This window comes from Helicoverpa armigera, chromosome 8 (genome assembly GCF_030705265.1).
Source record: "Helicoverpa armigera isolate CAAS_96S chromosome 8, ASM3070526v1, whole genome shotgun sequence".
Classification (NCBI taxonomy): domain Eukaryota; kingdom Metazoa; phylum Arthropoda; class Insecta; order Lepidoptera; family Noctuidae; genus Helicoverpa; species Helicoverpa armigera.
The window spans coordinates 13,005,672-13,011,394 of NC_087127.1; positions in this window are offsets into that span (position 1 = coordinate 13,005,672).

The window sequence follows — 5,723 nt, forward strand, 5'->3', positions numbered from 1 at the left end:
TATAGATAAGAAACAAAACCTTACCTCTTTATAATACAACTCAATTATACACATACCTTATGCAATGCAAAATGATTTTTACCAAGCCAGTCTGATTAATATACTCGTAAGTGGTGCGGTCGTGTTTCAAAACAAATTATTTTGAACAATAAATGATTATTATTATATGACGATAACAACACAGTGTGTGCTCAGATAACTTTATTATCATTTGTTTGTATTTCAAGTGTTTTTTGCTCCAAAGTGTTTAAGGAAGCATTGTTTTTAGTCGATTGAAAAATTGTTGTGTTTTACCGCGTATCTTGTATGTGTTTGTAACTCGACTAAATTAAAGTGTGTTTTGAAGTGGTTATAATTATCGGCAAGGATATTGAGCCCTGACCTTCACCTGCGCAGAAGTGATTTATTGGTTTATTGCCATAAGTGTACAGTGCCCAAAGCGATCCCCACTCTTCCGCCGAGAGCTCATTATCGGTGCCGATAACTATTCTATAGTATGGAAATACAAAATTGTAATGAGTATATGCGAGTCCAAAGCTAGCATGTGTTCGCGAGGGTTGCAGTTTCGCGGACATGTTAGTAATGTTCGCGCGCAATGTGTTACTGTTTGCTAGAGCGAGTACACCACAGATACATTTGTGTGCGGTACAAAAACAGTGGAGGGTTGTCCTTTTGAATTATGCTGGGTTTATGAAGTTTTTATTTGTGAATTTAATCGTTGCTTTACGTGGTTGTTTCTGAGATACTTATTGACGAAGAGTCATTTAGGAAAATGATTTTCGGAATTTTCAATGATAGTGTACTCAAATACGTAGTTCTATTAGCTTCCGCCGGGGTTGTCACCCGCATCTCGTGGGAACTATTCTGCCCACCTGGATAAATAGCCTATAGCCTTCCTCGAAGAATGAACTGTCTAACTCTGAAACCTCTTGTGCACTCTTCTTCCTCCACCTGCGTTGATAAAAATACTTTTTAACCATTCTTTTTGGTGAGAAATCATCAAATGACTTCCCGCTGTGGGTGCAGCATGAGGGAGTGTCAGACTCTTACTGACTAAACCCACCATGTTCCTTCTTAAGCCCTTTATGTCCCAGCGCCATGGTAACTCGCGAACAATCCCGCAGCCCTTGATAAAAGAATGATGATGACTTTACAACTTACATGTAATTTTAATATCAATTGTTAAGTATAATATTTCTCAGTTTATTTATAAAGTTTTCCTTGTTTACAAGGTAAATATTATAAGGAACAGAATTAATATGAAATGGATTTTATCTTATGGAGTTTATGGTGAAGGAAAACCATATACCTATTATAATTATGACATTAAGTGTATGTACTGAAAGGTTTCATCAAAATCCGTACAGAAGTTATAGCTTTAAAAGAATAAAAGATTCCGACGAAATGAGAACCTCCTCCTCTTTTGAAGTCGGGTAAAATATAACAGCGCTCATGATATAGTGTGTGATTAATCGGAATATGTTTGATATCTTAATTTCTATGTAGGTGACCTAACTAAGGGGTATAGGTTGCCCGGGTAACTGGGATGAGGTGGTCAGATAGGCAGTCGCTCCTTGTGGCACACTGGTACTCAACTGCATCTGGTTAGACTGCAAGCCGACCCCAACATAGTTGGGAAAAGGCTAGAGAGATGATGCTGATGAATGTAGGTAGCAAACTTTAGACACGTTTGCGCAGATTTTAAGATACAATATTAATCTCTAATCTGGCAGTAATTAACGTGTAAATTGAGATAAGTATTAAAAGTAGGACATTCTGATAACTCCACCAAAACGCACCGGAGTGGTAACACGAAAACAGACCGGAGGAGAAAGTTACTAGCTTTTTCGGTTCACCAGCGTCCCGTTGAACTAATTTCCGTGCCTGAATAAAATATAACCCGACTAATAACTGTAGATAGAAAGAATATATAGAAAGAAACTACTAGACCGGTTGAAAATTATTTCGGTGTTGGGAACTTTAAGGCGAGTCATGGGCTAAATGTTATCTGGGCACGGAAGATGTTCCCACGGAACGCGGGTGAGATTACCACCCGTGCTCAGAGGAAATATAGCTTATAACGCCTGGGGATATCGCTTTTGGCTTCACAACAGTGAGTTTATCGAATCGGTTCTGTAGATTCTGAGCTTTTGGGGAACCAAAATAAACAAAGAAAATGTGTTACATACAGCTGAAGAGTACCTACATATTTATTTTTCTTGATTGAACGCGCTAGTAACAGGAACCAGGAGTAGTAGTTCCTTGTAGAACCAGGAACCGAGGTAGCTCGTTTTCGAGGAGGACTATAGTATACTAAGTATTATCCCGTGTACGGAGTAGTTCTTACGGGATACGAGTGAATCCGCCAGCGGAAGTTAGTGTGTGATTATTTTGCATACGAGTTAAGTACTGAAGTACTTTTACTGCGCACGTTTTAAATGACTTCCAGGTTTTGACCTTTTGCTATATCTACGCCATCTTTGTATAATATGTCCTTCAAAGGGTATTGCGTCTTTGTAAAACTTAATTTTGTACTTATCTTTATAAGTATTGGTACTTCCGTCTGCGGTTTCATCTGCGTCTTGTAGGAACTACTGCCCGTACCGGGATAAAATATAGCCTATGTTACTCGGGAAGAGTGTAGCTTTTCTGATAGCATCAGTAGTTTCTGAAGCCTTTAGGGTAAAACAAAAAGTTTCCTCTTTATTATTAGTATAGACAAACTAGATACAGAGACAAAAGTTCGCGGTCATGCGCGAAAATTTTAACAAATATTTGTCTTTGCAGCGAAGCTTGTATCTTATATAATTGACATAAAGTTCATTATACTGTTTCGTATTATTCCATTGCATGATGGTGTTAATTGAGCCTGATCAGTCAATTAGTATATAAAATATTTAAACGTGATTGTAAAACGAGTGTATTAAGTAATATCCAAAGGTTATAGTGATTAGTACAAAAATAATGACGCATAAGTGATACCTGTTTTAAGCCGGTTAGCGGTTGTCTATTACTTACCTGGCAAAAATCTTTTATGAGTGTTAATTCATTATGGGTCTTTTATTGTACAACGTGGGCTGTGGCCTCTTCTCATATAGAAGGAATGAGCGTTAATCATAACGTGCTTGAAAGATGGAGTTGGTTTCAGACTTTAATGTCTTGGTTTCCTTCTGCTTGGTCCGTGGATGGGATACCATCTTGTCTTAAGGAGTACCTCCGTTAAGGCACATTCATTTGGTTGAGTACCGGCTGTCATTTGAACATCTTTTGCAGTTGTAATGGGTAGTGGAATGCCGGTAAGTCTTGCAACCAGTCTTACCGAGGATGTCGGGATTGAAAAGGTCAAATAGCCAGTCATTCCATGTTTCACACTGGTACTCAACTGCATCCGAATAAGACTGGAAGCCGATCCTACATAGTTTGGAAAAGAGTAGGCAGACGATGATATATCAATAGATACTTAAAATATTTCCTGAAGCGATTCGCAAGCTAAACCATCGTATTAAAACCTTAGATTTTTGTGCCTTTATACGAAATACCAGCTGCGCTCATATCATTTGTTAAAAACAAACCTGAAGGTCTCTGATAAACAGTCATGTTCACACTGACTTATTTACAACTGTGTCTAGAACAAGACTGGTTTCGCGCTATATGTACTTTGTCCATATGACGTCATAATGACATCAGTGATATGGATCTTACTGTGGAGGATTTGGAGGTAATTTATCACCTTTTTCTTGGTGTTTATAATTACAGATTTTTTTTTCAAAATTCCTTAGAGAAAACTAGAAGTTTCTGTATAAAGTTTAGCCTATAATTTTGTTGGGGTGAGAATATCATCTGCCTAGCCTTTTCCCTAATATGTTGGAGTTCTGATCCGCATAGCAGCTGAGAATCAGTGTTTGACATAGAGCGACTACCTATCTTACCTTCTTAACTCAATCACCAGGGCCATCTGAAACCCGTTGATAAGACCGCTTGTCAGACATTCTGGCTTTTGACTAAGGAGTCCTTACTGCCCATAAGGACTCCCCAAAGTTGTTTACAAGTTTGTTTTACAACACAACCGGGACCCAAAAATGTGCCTTTTACAACACGGAGGAACTCGTCGCTGACATAATGGTCGATCTATGTAGTGACAGTGCCAAGCGTTGCTTAACCTTATGATCGATCGACCCGTGCGGCTGTTACCTACTGGCCACGAGCTCTTCCAATTAAGACCGCATAAATAAAAAAGTCGCCTATAAAAATCTGTGTTCCTACTCATCATCATATCAGTCCATTGCCGTCCACTGTTGAACGTAGGCCTCCCCAAGAACTACAACTGTTCAAATCGTACTATTTTTCAAATATTTTTATCGGCAATCAGAGCATGGTAACACAAAATGATACCTATAGTATGAAACTAGCGTTAGTTACGTTAAAACATAGGCTTATCTCTGAGATAACGAAATGTTTGAATGAATCAGTTATATGTATGTATGCCTACCAAACTACAATGTGGTGTGAGGGAAAAATTTTGCTTCATAAAATCTATCATTGTGCTTTTACACGGCAATCTTATCGTCTGGCTTCTGAATTGAGAATTAAATTGTCGTCAATTCTTAATTCATAAACCGCCTGAATTACTATTTAATCAATGTACGTTTGCAAAATGGTAATATTTAATTTGGATAATGTAAGATATTTAACTAAAGATAAACAATCTTCTTATGACTTATTAATTAAAATAAAATAATCAATTGAACCATTTGTTTCCTTGATATGTATTTTGCAACAAGTCCTATCAAAATTGTTAACCTTTTTTAAGTTAAATGTCTATCCAAATTGACTATAGATAAGCCAACAGTTTTATTGATTTTCTTAAGTCTTTTCAATCTTAAAAGGAATGGGGATTTTTATCCAAATATTAGATTTTTGAGGTTTTTCATCAATAGCTAAAATTCTAAGGTTATTCTAATTTGATAGATGATTTTTGGGAATAAATATATTTTATTGGGTTTCTACATGATTTGGTAGTATACACTTTTATACATAGACCATCCAACTTTTAGATTCTTACCTACCACTTGACCATAAAAAACTCTTGCCTTAGAAATACATAGTTTGAATTTTCAAAACTCCCCAATGTCTTTTAAGAAAATTCAAAAGTCGAATAGAAAATTAATAAAACGGTATTTATTCCAGACCGGCTGGAATAAATAGGGCATCCACCGAAAAACAAAATAACCTTGACTTCACGAGGCGATGAGAATGAGCAGAACACTTGTGCCTGCTATATGGATGAGGATCTGTACTCCAATATTTGCATAGAAGAACATTCTTATACGTGATGTAGGACTCAACACTGATGCAGGTATATACCACGTTACTAAGGGTACAACTCTTGGGAAGGTAACAGCTACATGACCGTAAGAGGGTTAAACAAGGGGGTAGGGTAGCTCGTGGAAGTAACAGACGCATGGAGCGATCGTACGGTTAAGGTACGGTGGCTAAATATGCCAAGGAGATATATTAGTGTTAAAACTGGGGTACGGGGGCTTGTAGCTAAGTAATAACTTCAAGTTTCGATCATAAGGTTAAGCAATGTGGCTATGTAGTAGCCTCATGTAGCGATCCGCAAGGAGATATCTTCGCATTAGCTAACGGGGATAGAGAGCTCGTGGAAACAGCCGCACGGATCGATCATAAGGTTAAGCACGGAACGATCATAAGATGAGTGA